This window comes from Erythrolamprus reginae, chromosome 2 (genome assembly GCF_031021105.1).
Source record: "Erythrolamprus reginae isolate rEryReg1 chromosome 2, rEryReg1.hap1, whole genome shotgun sequence".
Classification (NCBI taxonomy): domain Eukaryota; kingdom Metazoa; phylum Chordata; class Lepidosauria; order Squamata; family Dipsadidae; genus Erythrolamprus; species Erythrolamprus reginae.
Genome location: NC_091951.1, coordinates 139,271,082 through 139,283,782, shown reverse-complemented (window position 1 = coordinate 139,283,782; position 12,701 = coordinate 139,271,082). Strand labels below are relative to the sequence as shown.

At 36.8% G+C, this 12,701-nt stretch overlaps 1 protein-coding gene across 8 annotated transcripts in view; it reads left to right on the top strand.

The window, feature by feature from the left end:
* Positions 1-12,701, top strand: part of BRD4 (bromodomain containing 4) — a 91,530-nt gene that overhangs the window by 60,707 nt on the left and 18,122 nt on the right. The window lies entirely within an intron of this gene.

Below are 12,701 nucleotides of genomic sequence, written 5' to 3'. Positions count from 1 at the left end.
TACAGGTTTCATATAATTCAAAATGTAAACATTGCTTGTAAAATAACATTAAGGTTATACATATGTAGAATATTTTAAAATTGAAAGTTTGATATTTGCATAACACCCCCCCCCCAAAAAAAAACACAATACATGGCTATTTAATCCTCTCAGAGACAACAGTTTTTACAATTTAATGAACAAGTATTTAAAATACATAAAATTTTGTACATAGTTAATTTTGTAGATGTTTTCAACATTTTTAAGTATTGGCCAATTCAAAGAATAGTTGAGATTTTATCCATTAGGCTACTATTCCAAATGTGATTGTGCCTTCAAGTCCTTTCAGGTTTTGGTGACTTATCTGCACAAGTCTCTGCAATTCTCTTGGCAATATTCAGAAGTGGCTTGCCATTGCTTCTCTCTTATGCTGAGTGAGAATTACTGACCCCAAGGTCATTGAGTTAACTTCATCCCTAAGGTGGGACTAGAACTCAATAGACTCCCAGTTTCTAGCCTGGTGCCTTAAACATTATACAAAGTAGTTTTCTGAATAGACATATTTACTTGAGTCTGATTTTTTAAAATGGAAGGCTGCTTAAGCAACCATTTTTTCCCTTTTATCTGTTTTCCATTGCCTGAACCTTCTCCAAAAAATTGAGGAATTGGCTGCTTTCCAGAACAATATACAGTGGTACTTCTGCTTATGAACTTTTCTTTTTTGCCTCTTCTCAAGAACCATTTTCTACTTAAGAACCCAAGCACGTAAAACTTTCCCAGGAAATTTGAGAGCGGCACGAAGGCCTGGCCAGTTGCCTGCCATTCCCCTTTAATCCCGGCCTTCTCAGGCTTTTCTGAGCTGATAGAGGAGCATTTCGGTGGCGCTTAAGGAGGCTTTGGCACTTCAGAGTGAACAAAACTTTTTCCTTTCTCTGGGCGCTTGGAGAGTGAATAAACCTCTGCCAGCGCCCAGAGAAAAGAAATGCTCCCTTCACTCTAGGCAGCCCAGAACGAACGGAGTGCTTTCCTTTCTCTAGGCGCTTGGAGGGGGAATAAACCAGTTCGCTGTAGTGACTCCCTCACACTGCCTCCCATATAACCAGTGTGGGGTTGCCTCCTAGAGCGTCCGGGGGCAGAAAGGCAAAAGCGAGTGCTTCGCCCCGGCTGGATCAACTCGGCTTCAGCCAAACCGAGAAGTCACAGTGAAGGAAAAGCCCCAGCTACAAAGCGAGCGAGAGGAGAGGGGAGCCCTTCATCATGGGAAGAAAGAGGTAGCAGCCACAGCCGCCTTTCGGTCAAAGGAGCGGGAGATTCCCCCCTCTCGCCCGCCTGGATTTCTCTCTGGTGCAGTGTATGGGAGGCAGCCTCATGCTGAATGTATGGGAGATGTGTGCTCCTCACTGCCTCAGAATCCCTCTTTTTTTTAAGCCTTAGAGTTTTAGATTTTTTGGATTCCCTCACCTCATCTTCTTCCTTCGACAGCGACAGTCCTCCTCCTCCTCCTCCCACCCCCCCAAATTCCGAGCTTTTGTTTCTTTCCTAATGGGTGTGCATTCATTATCTGTTTTTACATTGATTCCTATGGGAAAAATTACTTCTACTTAGAAACTTTTCTACATAAAAACCTTGTCACAGAACGGATTAAGTTCTTAAGTAGAGGTACCACTGTATACTATGTCAGGAAAAAAAACAGCTGCATGAAAGGAAAAGATCTGAAATTAGTGGAATTGATAGGTGGAATTTTTGCTGTACAGTATTCTCAATTTCTGCTGTAAAATAATCTCTATTATATATTGGGATTTCACATAAGAAAATAAGCAGCTTTATTTCTTTTTATTTATATTGCTTGTAAAAAGATTTTGTTGGTGTTTTTTCATAAAAGAGAAAGGGAAATAATACAAATAGACTTTAAAATTATGTTGACTGAAATGATAGGGATTTACAAAGCCTTTTTTTGTTTTAAAATTAATCTCAAATATATTCATGTTTCCATTCTTCCTCAAGCTGCCAATACTTCCAAAACAAGTTTTTTTAGCATCACAATTCTGCAATGAAGCTTTCTGTGTAGCAGATTATAACAAAAATATGTGCTGCTTTAATTTTTATTAATAATGCTGACTTTGATTCATATTTCTGCACTAAACTTCTGTTTATACATTTTGAAGTCATCTTAATGAAACCTTGATACTAGACAAAGATTACCAGCTTTTGTTCAGACCTGAGACACAAAAATGTTTTTCGTAATGTTTTGGCACAAACATTAGCTCTCACGATGTGCCTTTCTTTTTTCTGTAGTATTCATTTCTGCCATAGGGATTTGTTGTTGTTTAGAAAAAGGGAAAGGGGAGGCTTGCTATTCACTTTATTAACAATTAAGTTTATTCATTTATTTCATAAATGACTATAGGTCAGTGATGGCAAACCTTTTTGGCACCGAGTGGCCAAACTGGGATGCATGTGCATGCGCCACAGCTCCAAAACCTCAAATACCAGCTGGCCTATGTGCATGTGTGTACCAGCCAACTGGTCTTTGGGTTTCCAGGGCTCTGGCACAGGCGAAGATCAGCTGGCCAGCCTGCATACATGCACCGGAAACAGAAACAGCAGCTGGCGCTGGTTTGCGTGCCCAGCTGGCAGTAGAGTCAAGACAGTGAGGAGGCTGGGGAGGAACATGGGCCAGGTCCAGAGCCTCCAGAGGGTGACGTGAGCGAGGCAGAGGAACAGGAGGAGCCTGTTATAATTGCACGCATGCGCAGAGCTGCCAAAAGGCAAGAACAGTTACAGAGAAAGACTACTCAGGAGATAATTGGCCCCTCCCATGGGCTATATAAGTGGAACACAAGGGAGCTCTCATCTCAGGAAACAACTTCGTTCAACTCATTCTAGCTATCATTCTAGCTCGGACTCTGTTTTCTATTGGGCATTGACAAGTTTCTTGCTAATTGGTCTTTGTCAATGAAGATCAAGTGTTGTGTGCTTATCTGCCTTTTTCCGAAAGACTGTTGTCGGACTTGTTATCATTGTTTGGGACTTATTAAGGCTGGGAATGGAAATAATTACCAGCCATTAAGATAAAAGAGGCTTTTGGGATACTGTTTTTTGTATTATTGATGAGGAAGTCTAGGTCAGAACACTGCGTGCCACCTGGCAAGCATGCCATGGTCCACCATCACAGCTATATATTTGATTTATCTTGTTTGTGTCATTCCTTAGGGCATTTTTATAGTGTCCCCCAATAGGTTTTTATTGTTTTTTATAAATGTGAAATGGTTTTTTTTTTACTTATTTTTAATGATTGGCTTGATATGCTTGTTTATTAGATTAGCATGGATTGTATTTTGATAAAGTGACTTAAAGAGGTTTATTCCAGAAGTGGAATATAAATAAGGTAGTGGTATTTACCAGGCTGATAGCAGCTTAAATAAAATTTTGTGCCACCTTGAGTTTTTAGCTGATAATATATTGGTCTTATGTCACTATTAGTTTTTAATGTGATCTTTCTCTTGTTCGGTGTTTTAACTGTACTTGTTAAGGGTACTAATGGTAATTTAATTAGTATGTTTTCAATGTGTAAAACTGGTTGGATAAAATTTTATGTTAAAATTTTTAGTACATAATCAGATATGTCAGGTGTAGCTTCATGGAATGAATATTTTAAAATATACATTACTAAACTGCCCAATGTCACATCTCTAGATAAACGGATATAAAGCAGAAAGAGAATTTAATTGTTGATCCATAGAAGGTGTATCTTGCATATATGGATGTGTAATATGTTTTGAGTCTAAATTGTCTCCAATTTGAAATGCATCATTTCGATTGCAAAATGGTTATTTCAATTCTTTTGGAAGTGTTTTATACTAAGTGATGTTTGAAGTTTAAAACTCTCCAAAAATATTGGAACCAATTTTTTTTATTATTATTATTGCTTAGAGATGCTGAGCTTGTCAGCTGCAAAGCTGACAGCTCAGATTCGAGACCTGGGCACTGCAACAGGATGAACTCCTGTTCCTGCCCCAGTTTCTTCCCACTGAGTAGTTCAAATAGGAGTAGGTTAATAAGTACCACTTAGGTGAGACGGTAACAGTGTTATAGACATGCTAGCCACATACATGGAAAATGTCTTCGGACAATGCTGGCTAGCTCCCTTAGCATTAAATTAGTAATATTCAGTTAGAACTTAAATAATGAAATTTGACTAATTAATTAATATGTTAATGCAGTAACTTTGTATATGTACTTGCATTGCATAGCTATTTGAATACAATTAATCCTTGATTTATGACCATTCATTCAGCAACCATTCAAAATTATGTCTCTGCTGAATGAAGGGACTTAAGACTGGTCCCCAAACTTACAGCTGTGGCAATATCCCTGCTGCCGTGTCATCCAAACTCAGGCATTTGGCAGCCTGTCTGCAATTAAACACCCGCAGGATTGCTTCAATTCCCTTCAGCCACTTATTTTTCCACCCCATCTATGTTCTTTTGGTTCTCTGCATTATGCAGCCACTGCAGCCCTAGCTGACCTTCACCATCCTTCTTCCATTGCTCTCCAAGCATGCCAGCCTGACCCTTTGCAAGGCAGCTGCTGAACACATGAGACTTTCTTCCCCAGGTTGTGCACAAAGAATTGTGAGAATTGTGGAAAATGGCCTCATGTGGCCAGCAACAGCTGAGAACGCAACAGCAGGAGAAGGGGGGGGGGGCATGGTAGCAGGAGCCATGGAATGCAAGGTAGTCAGGACAACTGCAGCTGTGGCTTCCCAGGGTGGCCAATAGTGGGCTAGGGCTGGACTTCACAATGTGCTCAGGCTTCTTGCTGCCCCAGTACCATGGCGTACCCAAGCCCTTTTGTGCTTCGGCTGGAGCTGAGCTTTTTGTGTGAAAGGTTTTGCACTATGCTGCAGCTCAGAGCTTCTTGCAACCCAGAGTTCAGCCCCGGCTCAGCAGCATGATGTTTAGGGGCTCCATGGGTGCACCAAGAAGCTCCTTTACACCACATTACTGGGCGGGTTGGCATTAGGCTTTGCACTGTGATTTTGGAGTTCTTCCGGCCCCAGAGGTACAGGCCTGGTCCATCAGCTTGGCAGAAAGAGGCTTCATGAAGCGCAACAACTCTGGGGCGACAAGAAGCCCCTAGCCATGGTGCAAAGCTCCAGAGTTGCAGTGTGCCAAGAAGTCCCTTTTGCCATAGTGTTGGGCCAGGCTTAGGCAGCTGAGGCTTTCAATAGCAGTTGCAACTTTGATGCAGAAACCCTAGAACTGCAATGCTCCAAGAAGCCCCTGAGCTCTAGCATATTCTTTTACTGGCATCCCTACATTTGTGCGTATGCATGTGTGTGCCCCAGCCTTCCTGAGCTCATGCCACACTGCAGCACTCACTTACAGATAGCCCATACAATCCTCATCTTCTGTATTCCTACTCTTGGACCCCACCACTACTTAATGACCTGAGTTAGGATAGCAAATTGGGAATCACGATTGCTATCACTAAGCAATGCAGTCATGTAACATTGTGCTTTATAACTGCATTGCTTAGCAACCAAAATTTTGGTTGCAATTGACTACCCACAGTAGCTAATATTTTTTTAACTTTGATTTGCATGGAATAAAGATTGCACCAGAAGCAGGTAGCATAAGTTTTCACAGCTTTTTCAAACTGCAATTCATAGTGACTTAGTAAGGTGGAGAATCAATTGTGAACTCATTTATACAATGTCAGATGAATAAATGAGGCTATACTTTACTGAATTATTAGTTTATATTCTTGCATAATTCTCCCATCACAAAGAAGAAAGTTTGTGTCATGGCCTCGATTATAATTAGCTCATATTTTTATTTGGATGAAACTTGGGCATTTTTAAAACTATGGTAGTTTTTCTCAAATTCCCTTTTACACCTGAAATCTACATCATAACATTGCATTCACTGAGGAACATTTTAATTGAAATATGAGTCAGCTGTGAATTTTTTAAATAATTACTAGAGATTGGCTGCCTTGTTGCACAAGGCCAGGCAACCTGTTACAATGTGCACTTCAGAATGTTGCCTCTGCTTTAATATATGGCAAAGAAACAGTAAGTTTAAAAAAGGTTTCTTAGCAACTTGCATCTGTTATATATTAAATGCATGGCATAATTTAGTGCTTAGTACTCTTGTATGCTGTGTCTATATTGAAATTTGTATTGTTACCTATTAATTACCACATTTTTCGGAGTATAAGATGCCCTTTAATTTTTGGGGATGAAAACAAGGGGTGAGGGAATCTGCCTTTGCCTCCTAACCACCACCAAACAGCACAGATGATATACCGTACATTGTTTGCTGTGTATTTCTGTGCATGTGTGCTTGACCCATAGGAATAGCAAAGAATTGGAAAAATGTACATTATGGTAGTATATTAATGCCAGCAGATTTTCTTAAATGTAGTCACACTAACTCCTCCCAATTATTTAAATAGATCTACTGCAAACATGACTAAGTCAGGGTTTAACTCAGCTGCCTTATCTTAATATTAAACAGGACACTGCTACATTTCAGATTATACTTGTAATGCTGTTAAAATTGATGTGGCTTTCTGGAAGTATAGTTATTCTCTGCTATTTAAAAGAAAATACAATAGCACTGGGCCTCTTCAGATCAAGCATTTATTTTAAAAAGCTTCTTCATTTTGTTAAGTTGTGTAGGACAATAATAAAGCCATCTTTAAAAAATAAGTCTACTAATTTGGACATTCTATAGGCTGATTAGCACAAGAAAATAAAATTCTCCCAAATAAAAAGGAGCATACTAATCTACAGAATCTTTGGGGCACAACCAAGGCAGTGATAAAGGGAACGGCAATTGCCTACATAGCTAAAGACCATTTTTAAAAAAGACAAAAAAGAGAGATATTAGCGGTGGAGTAAAGAAAATCAGAAGGAGAATTACAAAAGGAACCCTACCGATGGGATAAAAAAGAGCAAATAATATTGATAAAACATAATTAGAACTTATTGGAAAAGCAAGAACTTACGCAACAAATTAAAAATAGTAAACAAAACGTTTTCGAAAACACAAATAAACCAGGTAAATTGTTAGCGAATAAACTTAAAAAGCAAAGAAAAAAGATTGATTAGTAATCTTAAAAATGATAAAGGTATAATATGTTACAATTTGAAAGAAAAAACAAATTATTCAAGATTTCTACAAAGCCTTATATGAAAGATAATTCTAATAGGGAAGAAAAGATATTTGATGGCAGCTGTCCCAAAAAGATATTTGATGGCACCGATATTTCTTAAATCATTATATAAAAAGATCAAAAAGAAATGTATGGCTAAAGGTTAAAAAACAAATGTATAGAAGTATTCCAAAATGGACATTAGCTACAGCATATAAGGAGAATTGGCATAAAATGTATTATAGGTGCCATATAATACCTATACAATTAGCAAAAATAAATAAAAAATATTCATCTAGGTGTTGGAAATGTAGAAAAGAATTTGGCTCTTATTATTTATGGTGGCGTTGTGAGAAATTTAAAAATTACTGGGGGGGAAATTCAAAAATGGTTAGAAGAAATGTTAGAAAGAAAAAATGGAAAAAACCCTGGAAAAAACAGGTGCTTATCCTATTGGGAATATCACGTGAAAAGTTTGAAAAAATCTCAAATATACTTAATATTACATATAACAGCAGCAGCAAGAATTATTTTTGTGCAACATTGGAAAAAATAAAATATACCTACTGATGAGGACTTAATAGAAAAAATAACTACTGAAATGAATAAATTAGCAATAGAGTTTAAAAATAAGGATGAATCAGAATATTAAGAATGCAGGGACAGGTTCTGTCATTGGCTGGAAAAAAGGAAACTAATGATATATAGTGAAAAAGGAGTAAAAGAAAATGGGGGATTAAAAGAAAGAGGATTGGTGAGAAGGGAAAAAGAAAGAAGGGATACTATAGTAAGTTCAATGTATAGAAACTGTATATAATATGTATAATAATAGCTATGTAATAGGCATTGAGCATATTAAGAATTGTAAAGCAGGTATGTCATACAATGTCCAGTGCTTTTAACTGTTTTGTGTTAGTCTGTGTATATATAAATAAATATATATATTTGTAAAAATAAAAAATAAAATTCTGCCTTTGCCTCTCCCTCCCAGCAATTTGCCTCTGTGCAGCTTTGGTTTCACTTTCATTTTACTCATAGATTAAGGCCATCGAGTTCAATCTTCACAAATTAGGCTTCTCCCCAGATTTAATACTCGAGATGAACTATGATCTAGCAGGACAGACATTGCGACAAACGGTGGAGGACATCGAGAGGCAGGAGGACTTGGGTAGAGCTCCGCTGTTTCTGGCCCCAGATGCCACTACATATGTTGTGGCTCCTGCAAGATACCTGGGACAGCTAGAGTCAGCAAGCCATCGAAAGGCATTTGCTCTTGTACGGTGCCGTATGCTTCCATCCGTCGTTTCCCTTGTACAAGTTCCCTTGTACGGCAAGTGCAAGGGAACTCCAGCCACTGAAAGATTTTGCCCTTGTGGCTCAGGAGAGGTGGAGACTGAGGGACACATGCTCCTGAGATGCTCCTTTTACACTGACATTAGGAGAAAGCATATTCTACCACTTATTGAGGGATATTCTGGCCGCTCGGACGTTGCCTATCTCCCGTGGTTGCTTGGGGATGAGCAGGCCAGGATTACGGCACAGGTGGCCAGATTCTGCGCAGCAGCAGCAGCGGGGATTCATCGCAAATGTGTGCCTTCATAGCGAGATACGTACATCTCTTGTATAGTTACAATGGGTCAATCTTGGTTGCTCAGCCAAAAGTCCTGTTTCCTGTTCTTTTTCCTATTAATTATTATTAATTTTATATTGGTGGTCTTTGACCATAAATAACAAATTTATATACTTTCACTTTAGCACATGGGCTTGCCTGCAGGTTCATACTGCTGGTCAGGAGCCTGATAATCAGTTGCTTGTACTAACCAAACTCTATGCTGCAAGGAGATAAATTGCTGGGAGGCAGAGGCCAAAGGGTGGGGACAGCTGGCGGTGTATTAGACATACTCAAGTTTTCACCTCTTTTGTGGGGTAAAAAGTGCATCTTATACTCTGAAAAAAAGCGGTACTTCTGACCTGAGGGGAAAAATAGACCAATTCTTTATCTTGATTAAGAATTATCCAGACTGATGGAGACTTTTACAGAAATTTTATCTCCCCCCCCAATTTGTGTGTGTGTGTGTGTGCGTGTGCGCGTGACGTTTCTTTTATTGTTATATGGGGGAAACTTTTATCATTTTCTTCCATTAAAAGCAGCTCAGTAATCAGACGTGAAAGGTACAGAAAAGTTACACTAGAAAATAACAATGCTAACATGATGTATCAGTTTGTGAAAAAATCATATAAAGATAGGTATGTTTTGAAGCACTTAATTATCTACAAAATATTGGTAATTAAATGTATTTTAAGCTTTTTTTTTTTAAAAAAAAAGAAATTTCATGCTACAGTACAACTTTATAGCTGTTCTTTAAAAATGAATCTGTAATATATATCAATACTTGCATAGGTTTGTGGCTGCCCTTTTTGTACACACTCAAATTGTAAGAAAAATCTGAATATTAAATTCCATATTTAATGATGGCTCAGCACAGAATTTTACAATAATCTTGACAGTCAGTGACAAGGAATAATATATGAATTGTTAGTGTCCAAACTTTCAGTGTTTTAGTGGACATATCTAGTAATAATAAATTTTGTTATTGGATAGAGTAATAGTTATATTCTTCCATTTTCAAGAAAACATAGAACTTCCAAACAAATTAGTCACTCAAAAACTCAGATATTGATTCTCTAAATCCATCATAAAAATATAATTTACTTGGGAAGGTTATTTATAAACAAAAATATGTATTTGGAGATTTAAAATAAATGTCTTTATTAATATTGTTAATTTTTTCTACATTTGCATTTGTTCGTACCATTTGTTTTTAATTTTTATTAAGGGGTGGGATAAAAATTGACCTTTTTTATTGGAATGTATAAATTGCATGTTTAAGTAAAGCTGTAATTCCTCTTTCCCTTGACTGTTCAAAATGCATTAATCTTGAATTGAGTATCTGCTGTCATTGTACAGTTACTATATTTTTGTTTGAATAATAAAAATAAAGAATTTATTTTTGCTGGAAAAAATGTACTTACTTTTTCTACGATAACTAACATTGTAGTAACACTTAATTTTGACATTTTAAAATGTATATTTATGTCCCCGTTTTAAATAAGACAGTAGTCTATCTTTAGATGTTCAAAATGGAAATAAACCACTCTTAAACAACACATCATAAATATTACATTGTGTGATTATCAAACAGGAATTCAAAAATTATTTTCCTTGTTTGAAGTGTGCAGGAAAAACAAGGCTTGGATCATCCTCCCTGTTTATGTACAGAGAGAGTGCATAGACATTTGAGGGAAGACTATTTTTATGCCCCTTGGAAAGACATTTCACAGAGATCTTCAGTCTTTGTAGGTACCTTATGAGTAATAGCTAGGCGGCTGGTAGAAGAATTCACCTCTATAAATAGGAACAGCCATACACTACTTTCAAGCCAACCCACTTATTAATGGGTTCTTAAGGTTTGGCAAACATGTGATAAATGGGATTTTTGAATCATTTAGTGACAGGTGTTCAATAATATGTTAATTAAAAGTTATCATAACAACTTTCAACAAAAGCTGAGATTAAGCAGATTTTAAGATTTCTGAAATGTTTGTTGCTACTTTGTCTAAACCAGTGTTTCCCAACCTTGGCAACTTGAAGATATTTGGAGTTCAACTCTCAGAATTCCCCAGCCAGCGAATGCTGGCTGGGGAATTCTGGGAGTTGAAGTCCAGATATCTTCAAGTTGCCAAGGTTGGGAAACACTGGTCTAAACTACTGTATTACAGATACTTCTCAATTTACAACCATTCATTTATTAATTATTTGAAGGTACAGTGGCACTGAAAAAAAGACACCTTTTCACACTAACTACCATTGTAGCATGATCAGAATTTGGGCGCTTGGCAACTGGTATATATTTATGACACTTGCAGTGTTCCTTCTGAAAAGCAAAGTCACTGGTAGGGAAGCCAGATCCACTAAAAACCATGTTGCTAACTTAATAACTACTTAACAATTGTGGCAAGAAGAGTCATAAAATGTGACAAAACTCACTTAACCATGTTGCTTATCAGTGGAAATTTTGAGCTCAGTTTTGGTCATAAGTCGAGAACTACCTGTATTTAGTAAGATTTCTACACCGAGAATTAAAACAAAATACACACTTCATTTTTGGCCTACTCTTTCATTCCAAAAATTATGTTTAGGTAGTGTTACTACATGATGCTGTAATGAAGAACAACTTAGGAAGTTGTGGATAGTTCTATTAAATTGCTACAAAGAAATTTAGTGTAATTTAGATTGCACTAAAATGTGAAATTCTGGCTTATGTTGCATTCTTTGGGGTAATATAATTTACATATCTAAGAGAAATAGTTCAGGCAATGCATGACCACACATTACAAGAAATGAACTACAGTCAAATGAGGCCAGAAATATTTTAAGAATTAAACCCAGTGGTGTTTGCTGGGGAAATTAATCCCCTCTCTAAATCTTCTGTGGAAGATTATAGGATGGATCATCTAAAGCAACTATGGGCATGCACATTAGGTGCAACCTAGAGGATGGGAAGGAGACGAAATAAAATACTTTGCTTGAATGGAAAACAATTAACTTGATTTGCCCCTATCAAAGTTAATTTACATAAAATATTTCTTTTTGTATCCTTTTGTATAAAAATCCTTTTGTAACTTTTCAGAGTTACACAATCACAAAAATCATATAGTGTTGTCCAATTAGAATATATTTTCTATAGAACAGCTATATCTAGCTTTAAAATAAATTACTTTGGTTTATGTTTTAATGCAATTCTTGTAAACCAAACAGCTGTCTCCACCCCGAACTACATTTTTGTTCAACCAATATACAGTAGTATCTCAACACTCATCCTTAATTCTAGGAGTTGCGATGAATACAAAAAAAAGTACCAAACAAATTTTTCTCATAAGCAAAATAATATAGTGAGTCATAAGGCAGTCGAGACTGTCAAGTTCTAGCTTGTGCATTATGTACCAAACAAACAATGAATACCACAACAAAACATTCATGTCAAAATTCCTTGAGTACTAAGTTCGATGAGTTTCAAAGCAGTTCCAAAGTACCTGTACTACCATATATGATTCCAAATTTATTATCATCCAGAGGTTTTATGCAACACTTATGTATCTTGACTATATTATTGTTTATTTTTACTAAGGTTTAAATTTTATTTTGTATTTTTTATCAGCCAATTTAGAATGCAATGTAAGCCTGAAGTTCTAACAAGTAATACATAATATAATATAAAGTAATAAAGTATAGTGCCCTCAAAACATAAAATGAAGTGAAAGTCAATGTTGAGGTTAAGATATGGCACTGAGGACCCAAGAGATCTAGGTTCAAATTCTTACTTCACCAGGGAGAGATCACTGGGTAACTGAGCAGTTACTATCCCCTATGTTTCCTTTTGAAGCTCCTAAAGGAAAAACAGTAAATATTACTGAAATTAATAGAAGTATATACTACTAACAGCTTCCCATTTATGAAGACATTGGAATATAGTCTCTGATGATTTAATCACAGCAGA